The 19579-nt window shown below is 39.0% G+C and overlaps 1 long non-coding RNA gene across 2 annotated transcripts in view; it reads left to right on the top strand.

Annotated features, from left to right (window-relative positions):
• The window catches only part of LOC105883036 (uncharacterized), a 106177-nt gene that overhangs the window by 58260 nt on the left and 28338 nt on the right, over positions 1–19579 (top strand). Inside the window, exon 4 of one of the 2 annotated variants that reach the window (XR_012920574.1) lies at positions 5104–8943. The exons of the other annotated variant lie outside the window; for it this stretch is intronic. This is a non-coding gene — a long non-coding RNA (uncharacterized LOC105883036). Of the gene's footprint in view, positions 1–5103; positions 8944–19579 lie in introns of those variants that run through there. 2 annotated transcript variants of the gene reach the window in all.

A 19579-nucleotide genomic window follows, 5' to 3' on the forward strand; every position in this document is an offset into this window, starting at 1 on the left:
GTTTTAGCATTAATCCTACCTGCATCTTAATTCATATGATCTTGGAAAGTAGCGATTTGTTTTGCTATCACCAAATTTCATCCATGTAAAATAGGTCACCAAGATGTCACATTTTATGAGGTTATTTATACAACCTCTCTCTTTTTGGGCTGCAGTTCCGCAGGTTATCTTTCTTCTTTGTATTAATGAGAGGAGTTCAGAGTACTGAATTTTGTTTATTGAAGAAATTGGCATCTGTGAATCCTGAGTAAACAAAAATTACAATATACTGAAATACTTTGGCCATGAAAAGGTAAATTCTAATTTTATAATTTTAATCAAAAAAACCCTTAAAATGAAGAATGTTCTCCATTTCCTTGTTTATGTGTAAATTCTTTTTATTGTATAAAAACTTATAATCTATACACGTAACTCTCAAAATCACCCATTTATACTTTAATAATTTTATATGGGTGTGTAAATGTGCATGTACATAAACCTGCATATGCACATACATTCCAGCATAATAATCAACTATTGATGCCGTTTTTTTTTAAAAAAAGTGTCTTGTTAAATAACTACAATTTCTAGATGTATGGACAAGATAACTTTCTACATATCAAAGTTAGTTAACAAATAGCAGCTACATGTCCATTAACATACTAATAACTATAAGTTCTATCTTGTCCTCATTATTTCTAATAATCTCTGTGGAGGCTAATATCTCAAAAAGTATGCATGTGTTGATGATAGAAAGCAGGTTGAAAAGTGCTGATTTATTACAACCCTTCATTAAGGTTAAAAGCATTCCAGTGAGATGAAGACATCTGCCTTGTATTTTCACATTGCAGAAGAAAAGTTAAGGACAGGAAGAATAAAAAGAAAGAAAATGATGCTTTAAGTTGAATTCAAGCCAGGTTTAAAGAAAACAATTCCTGTTTCATATCTGTAAAAGTTTTCAAGAAAGAAACTTCCCCACGCCCATGACCATCATTTATTATTACGATATCAAAAATACTTAATACTATATATTAACAGTGAAAATCATACTACATGTCCGTAAATTATTTTTCAAATTTTACTACAGTTAATCAACACATGTATCTTTCAATGGTTTTTTTCCTTTTTAAAAAAAATTAACAAAGAAAGATACTACTAGAAAAAATTAAGATGAATTCATTAGGTAATATATAGGAAAAAGATTTTTGACATGGGCTATTTCTTTCTTCTTTTAAAGGTAGTAAGGGAAAGGTTGGCAATTATAGGGTTTAGTGAATAGTCACTTGATATTTTGGAAATCAAAGGAAAAGGCCACTGGAGAGAGGCTGAACTTAGCTGTTGCTGGATTTTTATCTGTCTAAATGAGTGCTACTGACGGGAACCATATGTGTTACTTACTATAGCTGAGGAAAAGAACATGGGTGGTTTTACAAGGAGCTGTGACCTGCCTCTGTATGCATGTCTATCTGTGAGCTCATAGACAAATCTGATGTATTTATGATGTTTAATAAACACTTAGAGCCACATGTGAGCTTGGGAACTGTGTGTTTCTCTTATTCAAAGGATTATATTAATATGTGAATATCCAGGTTGATTTTGCCTTAGAATTAAAATCAGTCTTTGTACTTAGTGGTGTTTGTCACTTACACAAAAGCATTCATGAATCTGTGAGGCCTCCTTTGAAATGACAGAGAAAAGATTAAGTACTTTTCGATTAACCTTGTATTTAGCCCACTTGAAAATAAGAAATACTTTAAGCAGAGCTGATCACTCAAAACAATAAGGATTTTGCTTCAGTAACCAAGGAGTTTACTTCATATTGTAGTATTAATCTTCTTGAATGGCAGGTATTTTCCCAGGAAAAGCAGATGGAAACGACATTTTAATTTGTGTTTTTGTGGTATATCTCTTTCCAACCTTCCACTTTTAACCCACTATATCATTATACGTGAAGCGAATTTCTTGCAGAAAGCATTATAGTCACGGAAGGGCATGATTTTTTTAAAACTCCATTCTGATAATCTCTGTTTTTGATTGATGTGTACAGACCATTTATATTTAATGTGATTATTGGTATGTTTAGATTTAAGTCTATCCTTTTTTTTTTATTTTCTTTTTGTTCCTTCTGTTTTCCATTCATCTGTTTCCCCTTTCCTGTCTTCTTTTCCCATTTTAATTGATTATGTTTTTGACTATATATCTTTGTATAGTTTCTTAGTGGTTACTCTAGGGATTGTATTCTATATACTTAACTTTTTGCAATCTACTTGAAATCAATGCTTTATCATTTTAAGTGGGATATAGGAACGGTACCACCATAGTGATCCTTTTGTACTTCCCTCCTGTGATGTTATAGTTGTCATAATTACCTCTACACAAGTTGAAAACTTTATCAGACAATGTTATAAATTTTTTCCTTCTAAACCATCAAATGTGTTTTAAGAATACAGGAGCAGTCTACTATATATATCCTCATATTTGCCATTTCTGCTACATTTCCTTTATTCTCTATATTCCAATCTTTTTTCTAGAAAACTTCCTTTAGCAATGACTTTTCTTAGTTTTTCTTCATCTAAGAATGTTTATTTCACTTTCATTCCCGAAGGATATTTTCTCTAGATATAGAATTCTGTGGTGATAGTTATTTTCTTTCAGTATTTGAAAACTATTAGACCACTTCCCATTGTTCTCTGTGGTTTCTGCTGAGAATCTGTAGTCATTAAAATCCATGTTCTATAGACAATGTGCTGGCTTTCTCTGGATGCTTTCAAAGTTTTTTTCTCTTTTTCAGTTTTCAGTGGCTTGATTATGATGTGTTTAGGGATGGATTTTTTTTTTTTTTTTTTTTTTTAGTGTATCCTATAGGAGGTTCACTGAGTTTCTTGACTGTCGAGGTTTATGTCTTTCACCAAATTTGGGAGATTTTAAGTCATTTTTTTTCCGATTTTTTTAAAGCATTATACTCTTTTTCCTCTTCTTCTTGAACTCTAATGACATGAATATTAGGTCTTTTTTATTATCCCACTGATACCTGAGTCTGTTAGTTTTTCAACCTTACTTTACCCTTTGTTGTTTAGTTTGGATAATTTCTATCAATCAATCTTTACTTTCACAGACTCCTTTGTAATCTCCATTCTGCTGTTGAATCCATCCAGAGAGTTCCTTATTTCACTTATTATATTTTTAGTGCTAAAATTTGCATTTGGTTCTTCTTTTTATTTTTTGTTTTTCTGATGAGATTTACTATTTTTCTATTTGTTCTAAGAGAGTTTGTCATTGTTTGTTGGAGCATTTTTATAATAAGCTGTTTTAAATTCTTATGTTATCTTGGCATTAGTGTTTGTTGATTGTCTTTTCCTATGTGGATTGTTTTCTTGATTCTTCATGTGCCAAGTAATTTTAGATTGTATCCTGGAAATTCTGATTATTATATTATGAGACTGTAGGTCTTGTTTAAACCCTGTGGGGAATACTGATATTTTTGTCAGCAAGCAATTGACCTGATTAGGTTCAGGCCACAAGTTTCAATTTGCCTTCTATGGGCTGTGGTCCCAATGTCAGTTCAGTTTTTAAAGGCCAGTGCTATTCAGATTTGTCCTGTGGATGTGCCACCCAGTGGCAAGTCTGACACCTGAGTGGGATTCTATCTATGCACCTTTCAAAGTCTTGTATATGCTGAAAAGGATGAGATCAATGCATGTGCAGCTCTTGGAACCTAAGAGTTAATAAATAATTTTATAGGGCTGCTTTCATGGACTCAGCCTCTCCACAATCCCCTCAGTACTTTTTGGTTTCCTAGTGCTTCCCTTTTGGCACTTCCAGGCAGGAAGCTGGGGCTCTGCCATGCACTTCTGGGGCCATGCCGGCCTCCAGGGCCACACAGTGAGGAAAATATAATGGTAGACCCACATCTGTTCAGTGATACTTCGAATTTTAGTCCTTTTCCCCAATTTTCTATTTATTATTTGCCACTGAAAGTCCTAAAATAACTGTTCTACACATTCTGTCCATGTTTTATAGCTGCATTTAGATGGACAGCAGGGTGTTTTCTCCGTCTTACCCAGAACCTGAATCTCAAGATGACATTTTAAAATGACATGTTTTGTTAGAATAAGCTCATCAATTAAAATTTCAGGTGCAGTATCCTCAGTAATTGAGGACATTCAATTTAAAAAGAGGTATTCAGATATTTAGGTCCTAAATCCCTTAATATTATAAGGAACGTCATGCTTAAGTAATGAACCAGGAAATAGCTGTGACAAAATCAATACAGTGTCATATAACAAGATAGGCATGACAGTATAGATTTATTTGTCTACCTGCATAAGATACATATGCAACTCTAAAATTTTCTCATTCTGACTTTTGTGGCTTGTCTATATGGTGGTTTCCATAATGTATCATAATGTGGGATGTTTTTAGCTCATATATAACCCTTCTGTTTGTGAGTACGTGTGTGCACAGATGCATTCTCTCACACAGCTTTGTTCCGAAAAGGAATCTGTTTGGAACTAGGTTTTCCTAAAATAATGGCTCTTTAATATGCCCCACCTTCAAGTGTTCGAATCATTATTTTTGGGATGGGGTCTGTGAATTGGCATTTCTAATAAGACAGTGCCAGAAGATGCCAATGCTGCTGGCTTCAGGCCTGCTCTTTGAGAATGGCCACCCTAAAGGAACAGCAGGATTTTATGTGACCCTTCAAAAGGCATAAAATGAAAAGCGATTGAAGTTTGTGACTTTCTATTAACTTCGTGAGATTTACCAAGTACAAATTTATTTTAGCTTTGTGCTGACTTCTTTTCACAATACTTACAGTTTGGGTGAAAACAAATATTTCAGTCAGTTCAATTGTTTTTATATATGTATATATATGCAAGCACATTGTAGTATATTCATACTAATATTACCAGTGGAAATGAGAATAATTCATTCAATCAAATACATTATTTGGTTTCTTCAGTGTCAAAAAATTTTTTAATTAATCATCTTAATTGCTTCTCACACATTTAGATTTAACTCATTTTTAATCTGGAACAGAGGTTGCGAACTATGGTATATGGGCCAAATCTGCCTCATGGCCTGCTTTTTATGGCCAATAAGCTAAGAATGGTTTCTTTACAGTTTTTAAATGAGAAGAAGGAAGAAGAAGAAGAAGAAGAAGAAGAAAGAAGAAGAAGAAGAAGAAGAAGAAGAAGAAGAAGAAGAAGAAGAAGAAGAAGAAGAAGAAGAAAGAAGAAGAAGAAGAAGAAGAAAAAGGAAGAAGAAGAAAAGTATGCCATAGAAACTGTATGTGGCTCGCAAAGCATAGAATATTTGTGATTCAACCATTTACAGAGAAATTTTATTGACCCAGATTTAGTGTTTCATTTGGTTAAATTAAGACAGTGCATCAAGAGATGGGATAGGGCAGCAATTAAAAATATGGTTTTTGTTTTCAGATTGCCCTTGTTCAAATCCTGACTCTACTAACCACTTTCTGTAGCCTTGAGCAAATGAACACAATCTTTCTGTACATCCATTTCCTCATCCACAAAATGCAGAGAGGAAAAGCCTCTAGCCTATAGGATTATTTGTGATTTAATTAGTTAATACATACAAAGTCCTTAGAATAGCACCTGGCTCATGGTCAGCATAAAATAAATATCAGCTGTTATTATCTACTTGATAGAATACTGTATAAACATTAAAAGTGGTACTATACTAAGCATTCATAAAAATATATAGAAACATTTCTATTTAATATTAAGTGGAAAAAAGCACCCCAACAAATGGCTTGCAACACTTTGTAGAATAAGTGACACATAAAAACTATGCACTAGGAAAAAAAATACACAAAGAAAATATTCCAGCTCATGAGCAATGGTTGTGTTACTTTGATGGGACTATGGATGATTTTCCCCCTTCTACTTCTCTACATTTTCCAAGTTTTCTAAAATATACTATAAATTTCAGCCTAATGGCTGTTCCTCAGAAGTAGCTTATGCCTCTGCCAAGGTGCTTATCTCTGAGATGGGCTAACAAGATGAGCTAAGGCTGCAGTGGTCACCATAATTCTGCCAGTATTTATTTTGGTCCCTGTAAGTCAGGCCCTTCACATTCTTTGTACATAGTTGTATTTAATTAGGACTTGAGCTAGCCATAAAATGTGCATTAATTGTCTGTTATTTCATAAATGATGGCCAAAATAACAATCCTTGATAGGAACAGTTTGGGGGTAAGCACCACTTGGTCTGTTCATCTTCTAGGGCTCCCTGCCCCAAGCAAGAGATTTCTATTTGTTATCTCCTTTTATCCTGGAGAATTACTAATCCTGTACTACCATATTAAGTACCAATTAAGCAGAGATTTGTCATTCCTGCTTGAGAACATTGAGCTGGGCTGTGGCTGCATATTTCACAGACTTCTGACAGAAATTATTTTAATTAGACTGCTGCTAGCAACATTTAAAATAGTCTGTATGACCAGAGAGAGGAAGAATGGCTCCTCAGTCTGATAATTTACTTATTTTTCTTTTTCACTCACCATAAATCTTAGGATTGTGGTTATTAAGCCTTTGAAGGGGGAAGGGGAGAGTCAAGGAAAGAAATCAGCTAAACTTTATCTTACTTTAAATACCAGAAAAGAAAAATCTCCCACAGCTTTATTGAGAAAGACATTTTTAAAAGAAAAATGTGTTCGAGCAAAATGTGACCCCAACAGGATATTTTTACATTATGAACATCTAGCATGTCTAAACAATAAAGAGGATCCAAATGTCTTTTTTATATAATGAAGGTGGCTGGGCTCTTTCCTTTTCACTGTTGTTTGTGGTCCCAAAATTGAAGTCATTATTTGGCAATCATTAGGTTAATCTGGCACTGAAAAACAAACTAAATAAACAACAACTAAAGTGAGTTTCACATTCAATAGACCTCGATTAACTAGAACACAAGTTTTGCAGTTTTATAAGGATACATTTTATTTTATGAATCCATTTTACTGAAATGAGAAATTAGATGAGTATAAGCTTTTTTTTCCTCTTTTAAAATTTTTTAAATAAATATTTGTCCTCCCACCCCTTTAAACTTTCTGATCAATACTCTATTAAGTGGAATGTTATTTAGAGTTTCATATTTCCAAACCTTCTGGTTATTCAATCAGATCAGATATATCTGAGTGCATATTCTAAAAATATGCTATAATATTGAGCCATCAAAATGGGTATTTTTTCCTTTGAGTTCCTCTCTCACACATTTGGTCCAGTCTTCCCTTTATGCAGCAGCCACAACCCTATCATTTTATCTTTAATTGAAATTTTAATGCTTTATGGCTTGAGAGGTTTCCCACATGAAAGCCAACAAGCTTCCAAACAGAGGATGAATCCAAAGGCTAGAATCACTACAAGTTCTTGAAGAACAAGTTAAAACACCTTTTACATGCGCATCACTGAAAATGAAAAAATAAGTATCACATGGTTTAATGATAAGATCAGAAGAATAGCACTGCTTTGAATGTAGCCCTAGGAGAGATCTGCCCACAGACACCCAGTAAAGAAACCTCAGTAAATCACAAATGGGCTTACTACTTCCCTTCAGTCTGACTGGCTACCACACTATTTTCACTACTCATTAAAAAAAAATTTTTTTAAGAGGAGACAAGAAGACATGGTTGCATTTCTTAATGTAAAGGTTTAGAAATGTTAGCTTGTATAACTCGTTTGAAGAACTTGTGTTTTAAAAAACATAAGTTATAACTGCTATTGAATTATGAGAACCCGCAGGTGACAAGAAGTGAAAGAGCAGAATGAGTTAGGGAAGAAGGGATGGTGGTCACAAGCCCCAAGACAGGCAACCCTACCATACCTGTGTGATGGCTCCACATGCTATATCTACTCAAGACGGCAGTGAGAAGAGGGGCACATGGCCAGGGAGAAGAGGCAGTGGAAGTGAAACCTGGGCTCTTCCTTAAAACAGTTAGTGGCTAAGAATTAATGGTAATTGGTACAATTACTAAGTCACAGTCTTTATCTGACTTTCTAACTCTTTAAAGCCAAATTCTCAAAGTCTGAATTTCTCTTAAATAATTTTGAATAGATTCCTTGTTTCTAATTTACAGTGCTTATTACAACTTTTGTATTACAAACATAGCAAGTTTGCATTGGCTAATATAAAAATTCCAAATGAGTGCTTATAAGTTCATTTGTTAGTAAAACCCATGAAGGAAGGGTATAAACTTGATATCCCAAGACGCAATTCTGCCATGCGTTAAAGCCAGCTATTCTCTTGACCATTATTAAAAAATCAAAAAACAATAGATGTTTGCACAGATGCAGTAAAAAAGGAATGCTTATACACTGTTGGTGGGACTGTAAATTAGTACAACCTCTATGGAAAACAGTATGGAGAGTCCTCAAAGAACTAAAAGTAGACCTACCATTTGATGTAGCAATCCCACTACTGGGTTTCTACCCAAAGGAAAAGAAGTCATTATGTCAAAAAGACACCTATACTCAAATGTTTATCACAGCACAATTCACAATTGCAAACATATGGAATCAACCTAGGTGCCCATCAATTGATGAATGAATAAAGAAAATGTGGTATATATGTATACCATAGAGTACTACTCAGCCATAAAAAAGAATGAAATAATGTCATTTGTAGCAACTTGGATAGAACTGAAGAACATTTTCCTAAGTGAAGTATCTAAAGAATGGAAAAACATACACATGGTCTTACTAATAAGTGGGAGTTAAACAATGGGTACACATGGTCATAAAGTGGTGTAGAAGACACTGGAACCTAAGAAAGGCGGAGCATGGGTGAGGGATAAAAACTTACCTCTTGGGTACAATGAACACTATTCAGATGATGGACACACTAAAAGCCCTGACTTCAGCATTATACAACTCATCCAATTCATACAACAAGAACACTTGTATCCCCTAATATTCTGAAATAAAAATTATTTTTTAAAACCCAACTATTCTCCTGTTCTTGCTGAGGGCTTTATCTGGTATCTTCTAAAACAGACCAATTCTATCTGTATCGAATATCTGTTGAGGCAGATCACATTCTTTGATGATCTACCCAAACATCTTAGAAAAAATGTAGCACCCGTAGTATTGCACACAGGATCAGAGTGTAGATTTGCATGCCCCTTGAAATTGAACCCAATCATGGGTGGTAAAACACATTTCATCAGGTGTACTGTCACCCTGAAGTCATAGTGAAGTTGGGTTTCTCCTAAATTCCTATCAGATTAACAGGATCCAAATCTTGAGGCTGATCCTCTAGTCCAGTGGTTCTCAAAGTGTGCCCCCCAAACAGCAATAGCAGCAGCCACTGGAAACTTGTTAGAAATGCAAATTCTTGGCCTTCATGCCAAACCTAGTCAATCAGAAGCTCTGGGGGTTGGGCCCAGCAAGCTGCAGTTTGGTAAAACCTCTGGGTGATTCTGCTGCTGAAATCTGAGAACCACTGCTGTAGTCCAAACTCCACTGCACATTGTAACCATGTGGGCAGCTGTACAAATCGCTAATGTCTATGCTTCACCACCAGAAAAGTTCTAATGTAATTGGTCTGAGGTGTGGCCCCAGAGTCTATATTTTTTAGAAACTCGTTGGGTGATTCAAATGTGCAGTGAGGGTTGAAAACCACTGTAATGGCCAAGACAAAGATGTCTCCTATTTCATCAATTTCTTGGTAACAGTTGTCTATTGTCTAATATATAGCTTTCCACAAATTGTATTACTACACATTGGCCTTCTGAATTATTCTTACTATTCAATGTTTCATTCCATATTGATGAGTGAGGTTTGTTTTTACTCAGCACATTCACTTTTTTTTTAGCCCTTTCACATTAAAAAGTATTTATTGTTTCCATCATAATCATATACTTAGCATCTTCTGGATTCTCAGTGCTTTCACAGTTATCCACTATGCTGGGATGGATAATATTGATTAATGTCTCAAAATGAAGTACAGACACACGAAACATAACTTTCATGACATCTATTTGTGGCAGGCATATTGACACGATTCTGCTTGGGAGGATCATTTTGTTTTCATTTCAAAATTTTCCCATCAGACAAGCTACTTTACATGATTTATTTCTACCTTTCCATTGGGAATTAAATTAAGCAGGTCCAACATGCATATAGGTGGATCTACATACATAGAATAACTCTTACCATAGGGCCACACACAAATTTCTTTGGCACTTATACAGATATCACACTTACTCAGTGACCTATTTGACAGATATTCATTGAAAAGGCACCACACCTTCAATTAAACATTTAACTAAGGGTACTGTGGTACCCATGCCATTGGTAGTAGTTCAACAAATATTAAAAAACAGCTACCCATTACAAGCCAGACTGATAGAAATTTCATCAAAAAAGAGTTATCCATAGAGCCACATTCTAGGAGTCTCCTTATTTAGTGATGGTGGTGTGTGGTGTTGGCCCTCGAGAGAATGGCACGACATAGGAGACAGCACGAAGGCACCCACTTTCCACTGCCGCAAAACTAAGGTGTTAGCTTAGCTTTCTGCCCTCTGATAGATAACCAACTCAGCTCGTCACATACTTACTGAATATTTACCAAATACTTATTAAGCATCATCCATGTAGAAGGCATGGTTGTTTCCCAGGTGCCAAACTGTGATAACAGAAGAGAGCTGTTGCTGATGTGTTATTGCAGACAGGTGTTGGTGGCCCCAGTCAGGTATGGGCTAAAACGTTCCACTACCCTGGGTAGCCATACCTGCTTGACCATGCCTGGATGATTTGGTGGTAGGGGCTGTGGAGCAACATGTGAATAAATGCATTGTCTATTATATCCAGGTTTCACTCTGTGTGGAGAAAAGAAATGGAGACATTTCTTATGAAAGGGGTTATTCACTGACTGGCCAAGGGTCCAAGGAGATTTGGAGAATGTCTGCTATCTGACGCTCCTTTCTGGAGAAAAGTCAATGCACATGGGAAGACTACAGTCTGAATTCGTACTCTGACTGACTTCGGCACCCCTCCCCGCAAAACACCGAGAAACAAAACGACCCAGTGTTCTGGCAGTGCGGTGGTGCGCCTTGGCCCTCGCAGGGGGTCAGGATCCGCGCGGAGGATCTGACCTGTTTCTCAGCTCTGGGAGGTTGCAGGATGATTGTGTTTGGTCCCCAGAGTTTCCAGGGCTCCCTCCCCTCCGCGCTGTGTTCTGAAGCTCACGCGACTCCGCTGTGGGGCGCGTGGCCGACGCGGAGGCCGAGGAGAGAGGGACGGGCGTCAGGGAGATGTGGCCGGGAGGAAACGGGAGCACATTCCTCCCAGTCGACCTGGCAGGAAATGACGGCGTGTCAGCCTCCTACCGCCCGCGCGGGCGGGCGCGCACAGGGAAAAGGCCTTCCTCATCGCCCAGCCGTGCCAGAGCGCAGTAGGTGAGGATGATGAAATAATAAAGCATTTCCCGTGTGTGTTTTTCATTAGGGCTGTTTTGTTTTCCTTCCAAGTGCTGGGGAAACAGAACAGAAGCCCCGCTTGGGCTGGCACCGCCGCGGCCGCCTCCCCAGGGAGCAGGACGGGGGTGCGCTCAGCGGCATGGGTTCTCACACCTTCCTAATGGAAATAAGGATTTGTAAAGCCTTCTTTATGCCCTTTGCTGCGTAATTAGTCGCCCAAAGAGCCAAAGATTAAAAACGCTGTTCTTACTCCCAGCGATTTTGAAAATTTGGCAAAACATTACATGTTCCGTTCAGAGGGCCAAACAGGTAGAGGTCTTTGAATAGACCCAGCCCTGGCCGGCCGCGCTGGCCCTCGGATCACTCAACACTTATTACACAGGAATGACCTGGCTTGATGTCAATTAGTGAGAATTTGTTAGCAGACATATCCAATGGACCTCCCCGTCACCCAATTTGGTAGTTATTATGGAAAATATCTAAACAGCCTTCATCCACGCTAACTTAGTGTTAGGAGACACACGCTGCATCGGCCTCCTTTATGTTTCACATGTGTGTGCCCAAGGCCAGGGCAGAACGTCAATTTTTACCCATCTCTCAGAGAAGATAATTAAGAGGAGCTCTAAAAGAGGCTGGCTGGAAAATTCTCTCTGGCCCTAAGAAATAACCAATCCAAAATGCCTGTTGTTAAATGGGTCATAAAAGCACTGGGAAATCAATATTTGACTTTCCGTTTCGGGAATGGTGGCTGCTACACGCAGTTTTAGATCAATCTCCTACTGTCATTGTGCCCAAGACTCAAAATAATTTCTGTGTTAACTCTGGACACTTTGAAGGTGGAAGTCTCATTTGTTTATCTTTTTATAAGTAATTGCTCGCCCACGCCAATACTGGATGGCCTGTGTAAAATAAACCATGAGATAAATAAAATAAGGACTCATTTTATTAAATATCTAGGAGAAGCGCTTGGGTGACCTGCAAATGTAATTAAACCTCTAAATAAGCAGATTACTGGCTGAAAAGCGAGATTGATAGATGAACCCCTTCAGCTAAAAGGGATTGCTTAATGGACTGAGCAACAATCTTGGACTCTGTCCACCTTGGAATCGCAGGTCCAGAAGTAGGCAGGCTCCACTCCACCACTCCCCTTCCTAAGATAAATGGAGTTCCATGAGGCCGCTGTGAGGAGAACCCAGGGGTGAGACCTGAGACTGCGTGTGGACAGGCAGATGTGCGACACTCCTCATAAAAGTAGCCAAAGACATCCACCTGGAGCAGTGTTTCCAAGGGCTCCTCCTGACTTACTATCCAGGAGACCTAAAGAACTTGTTCTTCTCAAAAGATTAAATTTATTCTGGCATTTTGAAAAGAAGGTATTCATTGTATTAGAAAATGAAGGACTGAAAATGAAATTAAAGCCTCAATAGGACAAAATAAGCTAAAATAATGAAAAATTACCTGTTATAATTGTACTTGTACTGCTACCATTTTTTTAAAAAAAGGCCAGATTCTACCCTTCTCATTGACAAATACGATAAACTTTCTGATACTGAGCTTTTTAACATTCTTTTCTAAAGAAAGTTTTGGTGAAGTTTTTGGTGCCAATAAATTTTGGCCCCAATTCATATAAAACTGATATATTTCAACTTTAAATATTTGGAGCATTTGGGATTTATCATCCTGGTTTTCTGCTTTGTTTAATTTATAACCTGGAATTAAATGAGCATTTCCCTGTAGCTGTGTGACACTTCCCAAAATTGACAATGTCAAAACATAATGTCTTTTCTTTGATACTGATAGGGGTCCTGTAACCTACATGATCAAAGCAATTTATCACAAGACAGAGGCAGTAGCCCTAACTCCAAAGCAGACTGATGGAATTGTAGTTATCTTAGTTTGTGCTGTTGGTCATCCAGGCCTCTTTGCCCTCATGACTAAAGGTCAGTCCGTAAGCCAGCATCTCACTGGTAAATTCATTCATGGCATGAATTGGTCCACAACATTTACTAACAACCCTGAGAAACGGATAGCCCTTGTGGAAACACGGTTTTCCCAATCTAGTTTTGCAGGACAAAGCATCACTGTCTCTCAAATTATGAAAGGTAGAATTTTATCCTCTTTTCCCTTCCGGAAGAGGGCATCTGGAGGGGTATCATCCTCATCCCTAAGTGGGAAGAATGGAAGAACATTTTAGAGGTCATGACCACAGTGGAGTTTAGCTAGCTAGTAAACTGTAGTTCACTTTCTGGTAACAATACAGCTTTACGGCTTAGAGGCTACTCTATTGTCATGTGTTCAACCTTGAATAGAGCAAAGAACTACTTTGATGGTAAAGTCGATTTATCCTCCCAGAGTTCATTGTCAGTAAGATTACTATTTCCTAAAGCACTTTAATCTATAATTTTATTGGAGTAACTTCATCTAGCTCCCCAAATACCCATCTTAGACTTTATCTTGGATCAGTTCTTTATCTTATTCCATTATGAACTATGGGAGAGTGGCTTGGTTCTAGAACCAATTTAAGAAGTACCTATTTTTCAGATTGAGTACAAGAGTCTTGGTCTTTTCAAGAATTATCCCAGACCATCTGTGGAAAGAATCCTTCTCCATGATATTTGTCCTATTGTGACCCCCAGCAGGGATAGTGGATGAAATTACCCTTAAAAAATGACCCAAAGGGACCAAGAACTGGACGAAAACAGAGTCTCTGGTTTCATATGATTTAGTCTCAATGACAGTCAAAATGTAGCCTTCAAAGAGAGAAGACATTCTGAAAGCTGCAGGGATCTTTCACAATATTACTGAGTTATTACCAAATGCATATACCTAAAGAAAATAGGCAGAGACTAATGAAATTTGGAAAAAGAGTGATTCCTTGTATCTTGATTTCCTAAGTTTTATTTCCTAAAGTTTTTCAAATAATCAACTATTAATACTGTGAGCACATGAACAACTTGACATTTTGGCATCTATAATTACATGTTATCTCTTAAAGGGGCTTTTACCTGTAGAATACTATGTGAAACGGTACACACTGACTTGGAGTTCAGTCCAGATCTTCAATTGCTCTTATGACATAAGGCTTTGTGTTGACTATATGGACTTTTCAATAAGCTGGGAGGTAGGAAATCATTGTGGTCCAGCGGATGGACCCTGGAGCCGGACTGCCTGGGCCTGAATCTCAGCTAGACGACTTACCAACTGGTGTATTCGTGGGAAGTTACACAGACTTTCTGAGCCTCTGCTTTCCCACCCATAAAATAGGGTTAATTATAATGCTATTTCATGGAGGCGTTGTAAGGATTAAAAGGGTTAAAGTAGGTCACAAGCTTAGCTCGCTGTTTGGCACACGGGAAGTTTGTTCAGGTAGGCATTAGCTGTTATTGTTACTATCTTGTCTGCCGGGCATCATTCCTCACAGCAGGGGCCAGCTATGGGGGAAGGTCAGGAGAGCTCCCTTCCAACAACACAGCTATGGGAGTTGGCTGTGCTTTGCACAAAGTGAGACTTGCCAATGCTTCTTTTCACTAGAACATTCTTCCCATAGTCCCCTCCTCATAGTAACTGCTCAGTTTAGCTTCCAAAAAGTTCTCAGTTCTTTTCTCTCTGGCCAAGATCCTCTTATCTTTTCCCTGCTCTCAGATCTTTTGATTTTCTCCAGGCAGCTTTATGTTCATGTGCATGTGCGTCAATAAGCCTCTGTGTTTTTCCATGTCTGCATCTCGGCCTGTTATGCCATCACTCCTGGTAAAGAAAAAAGGGAGGGGGATTCCTCTTTTGGAGGCAGGAGAGGGAGAAAGGCTGTGAATAATTATATTTTTAATATTTGTATTTCTGTCACAGTAAATAACTTTCCAAAATACATGAATATGATCCTATGAATCTTTCTAATCTGAAGGCAATACCTAGAGTCTAGTCATTCGCATATATTGCAGTGGCAAATTTATTTTTTTTAAATATACTATTTGCTGTCAAGCACACTGGCAGCATGATAGAATCATCACTTTATTATTATTATTTGTTGTTTTTAAATTACTATAGCAATCTACATTAAGAAACCTACCGAAGTCTGTATTTCTCTTTCTATTGAACCAACAGAATGGATTGAAATTAATTTCAAATCATTTCTTAAAAACAACATTTAGTGTTTCCTTGTTATTCACTACTTGCTTGACAAAGACAAATTCTATTTGAAATATTATGTGACATTACCTGATACTGTTTCCCCATAAAGAAAAAAAAAGTGCCCCTATTTTTCTGTTGAATGAACTAAGATAACTGAAGGCTATGGCACTTGATACATCTTGTGGCTTTTATGATATTGTCCAATTTTGCGAGAGTCATAATTTACAACTCAACTAGAGAAGGCAGGGATGGGCATGAATGGAAATTAGAAGCCTGTTGGGTAGCACTTTTGAGTGTGGAGGCTTGATGATAATTAGGATGAGAGGTTCCAAGCTCCTCTCCAAGTGTGCACCAAGTTGGCAGCAAAGATAAGGCTGCTCCACCTCCATTACTGCCGAAGAGGGAAGGTCTACAGAACCCCCTAAGGCTGCTGCAGGTGGCATCTGCTGCCCTCTCCCCACTGCTTCCTTTTCATAAGCATCCTGCTCTAAGTGGCCACCCAGATTCCCACTTCCCACCTTTTCCCTGCCTATTCTGTTCTCATAGTGGCTGTGATGGCTAGCTGCCCACCAGAAATTTGTGCTCACCCTTCGATAGTGCCCTGAGAAACAGCTGTGCTGGGGACTACATTTCCCAGCCCCACTTGCATCATGGTGGAGCCATGGACTAGTTCTCACCATTGTCCTAAGAGCAGCGATAGGCCTATCCATCCTTGGCCACAGTATTTAAGAAGCCTTCATGCTCTCTCTTTCCCCTCTGCTGCTGTAGACATAAGACCCTAAAGGATGCAAGGGCTGCATTGTGGAAGGAGGAGTCTAGGTCTCTCAATTTCTGCATGGGGAAAAGCTGTCTATGCACCATGATGTCTATCTTGTACTGTCACATGATTAAAAAGTAAACATCTTTTGTAGTTAAAACACTGAAACCTTATGGTTTGCCAGAGAAGCAAGTTTTACCCCAGCCTAGATAATAAGCTGGTCTCTATTTCATTCTCAGTTGGCTAAACACCAATGCTCAGGGGTAAGCCAAGGGATTATGATAATCTTCCTCCTGCCAGGGAGATCTGAGTTTTACTTGGGGGAACTGCCCACCCTGTGCCCCTCAGATGCTGTGGTGTGTGCTGTACCTGCCACGCATCAGCATGACGAGGAGAAACAGTGCTCGTGGGAACCAGAGCTCCTGGCTCTGAGTTCTAATAACTTAATACTCGCCTGGTACTAAGCAGATTCCTTAACTTTCTGAGCCAGTTTTCTCATCAGGAAAGGTGGGCATGGGGGATATTGACATGTTTAAGATTTTGTGACCCAGAGTCCAGCCCCTAGAGTGTGATCTTGGCAAATTCTTGGCAAAGCAAATTCTTTGCCAAGCAAAATCTCGGCAAATTCCTTATTCTTTATAAGCCTTGCTTTTCTCATCTGCAAAATGTGGATAGAGCATATTTCTCGTGGGCTTATTGGCTAATGCACTCATTCAATAATTCATTTATTCATTAAGAAAGTATTTTTTGAGAACCTTCTCTGTGCCAGACATAATTATGAATACGGGCAACACAACTGTGAATAAGACAAAGTTTCTGCCCTTGAGAAGCATGTGGTGGCTATGGCAGGTAATAAACAATAAATAAGCCTACATTTGGATAGTGTAGTGAGATGAAATGATATATGTAAGTTGCTTGTATAGTGCCTGGTACAAGGCAAACACTAAAGTGGGAGCTATTATTAATATTAACTACAAATATGGAAATGTTTGGCAATTACATCTCACAGCATCCAATAGGGCTATTGTGAGGATTAGATGAAATTAGTGTTTATGAGCTATTTATTTTATCCACTTATTTGGTGATTACCTGAATCAAATATAAAGAAGAATATGTTAAGTGCCACCTCCCCATGTCACTGAGGTTGGGACATTTTCAGTGGTCATGAGCTGCCTGCCTCTTGAGAGCAAAGAAACCACAGTCATAATCCGTCCCTGCCCCATGTCAATCTGAGTCACTTTGCTGAACAGTTTTGGAGGGCGTTTGTGTCTGCCCTCAAGCAGGAATAATTTAGCTTTGGCTAAACCGAAATTCAAGAGACCATGGCTTTTCAAATGGCCTTTGCATTCCGTCATTGCCACAAAGGAAAAGATGAGTCCTGGGACCCTAAATAGAGGATCTGACTTGACTGGCACCAGTGTCCACCTGCTGGACAGTGTCTCTGCAAATCCTGGTGTGGAATAACTCTGTGCACTGCTCCCGAGTAAAAACCAATTCGTTTAAATGCTTATACGGGGCAGGGAGTATGTGAGAGCATAAAACATGTGCAAGGGAAAAATATGTACAAGGCACATTCTTTTGAAATTCTTGCCATGTGATCGTCCTACAAGCAGGTAAGCAGAGCACACTGTTGGCTAGTAGTCTGGGTTGCATAAAAGTAGGATGAACATAAAATTTATTATCCACTATGGGACACTTTTGAGAGTGCAAAGGGACAGTAGTAATAATTATTCCAGGACAACAGGAGTAAACCAACTGTCCTAGGCGGCAAAACAGGACGCATGTTCACCCCAGGCACAGATCCTCAGGCAGATAACTCTTATTGACTTTTAATACTCATATTTCCTTTGGAGAAGGACAGGATTATGTTTAAAAAATGTCTCAAAAGTAATAATATACTAATATTTCTTTGTTATGGTGACAGCTGTGTGCTAAATATTTTGGATCCGCCCACCATCATGTGAAAGAACTTGTGCTGGGCCTTCAGGCAGTACAGAGTTGTCCAAGGCATGACCCCAGGCCTCCAGGAACTTGTGATTAGCAGAAATGAGAACCCACGTACCTGAAGGCAGGATGTGCCGATGCTGCAAGAGAGGCAGAGTGCTGTGGGCTCCAAGCAGCAGACGTTCTTCTAAGTGGAATCTGAGAAGACCATGTGCAGGAAATGGCCCTTTAGTGGGCCTTTTAGGTCTGGGTGAGATGAAGCTGGTGTCGAATGGAGAGGAAGGCTCAGGTAGTAGGAGACTATGAACAAAGATTAGTAGACCACAAAGCCTGGTTGGGATTAGGGAGTGATGAGCAGTTGAGTGTTGCCAATGCAAGCGTCGGAGGGAGAGAATGAAGGTGGAGAAGTGGGTTGGGGCCACATGTTGGAAAGTTGTGAATTAGACAACTTTGAACATGAAGGGTTTGGGTCGCCTCTTACCCCTTACACCATCCCAGAGGAGAGGTGAGGAAAGTTCTGTTGCACAGCTCAGGGTAGGTCTTACGCCCAAGCAGACTGTGTGGCCAGATTTTCAGGAGCATACGCATCTTAGTGGTACTAAGGACCAATGTTTAAACCCCAGATGTGACATTAAAAGGAAATCTTTATTCTGCTAAATGAGTCTGCCTTTACCCAGGCATGTAAACATGGTGAGTGAGGAAAAATACAAGAAAGCCTTCTCTTGTTTCCATCCTCTGAAGACCCAGTGGGGAAGAAAAGGGAAATTCTAAGAGGGGAGTTAATGGTCTTAGTTTCCCATTTCTCACCAGTCTTGGGCAGGGATTAATCCAGAATGTTGGCAGTGGATGGGTATGGGCAAAGTATTCCCAATAGTGTCCTCTGGAAACTGATTTGGAAGAGGTCCAGAACTTTTACCAGTGGGCCTTAAAGAGGAGAACAGAAACAGCAAGGAGGAGGTAGTGTCTTGTTGCCATGGGCCATTCCACAGTGGTGGCTATAGGGCCTTCTCCCTTCTGGGGCCAGCTGTGCACAGTCCTGACTCTTATTAAGAGGGGCCAGGTTGGTTCTCCTGGAAACAGAGAAGGTGATTTTTCATTAGGAAGTTTATTGAGGCATGCCCTTGGTTGACAGGGGTTCAGGGGTGAGGGCAGCAGGACCAGGCTATGGGAGGAGTTGACCTATGATGCAGTCACAGCAAAGGCCTCAGTGGATCCCACGGGGAGCTCTGAACTCGGGTGGCCCTTCAGAGTTGGCCCACACTGAGAAAAGGGGGCCAAATCTTTGGATTCATCCTCCTTATCTTCACAGACCAATTTTGCATGCAGAATGTCCCA

Source organism: Microcebus murinus, chromosome 8, assembly GCF_040939455.1.
Source record: "Microcebus murinus isolate Inina chromosome 8, M.murinus_Inina_mat1.0, whole genome shotgun sequence".
Taxonomy (NCBI): domain Eukaryota; kingdom Metazoa; phylum Chordata; class Mammalia; order Primates; family Cheirogaleidae; genus Microcebus; species Microcebus murinus.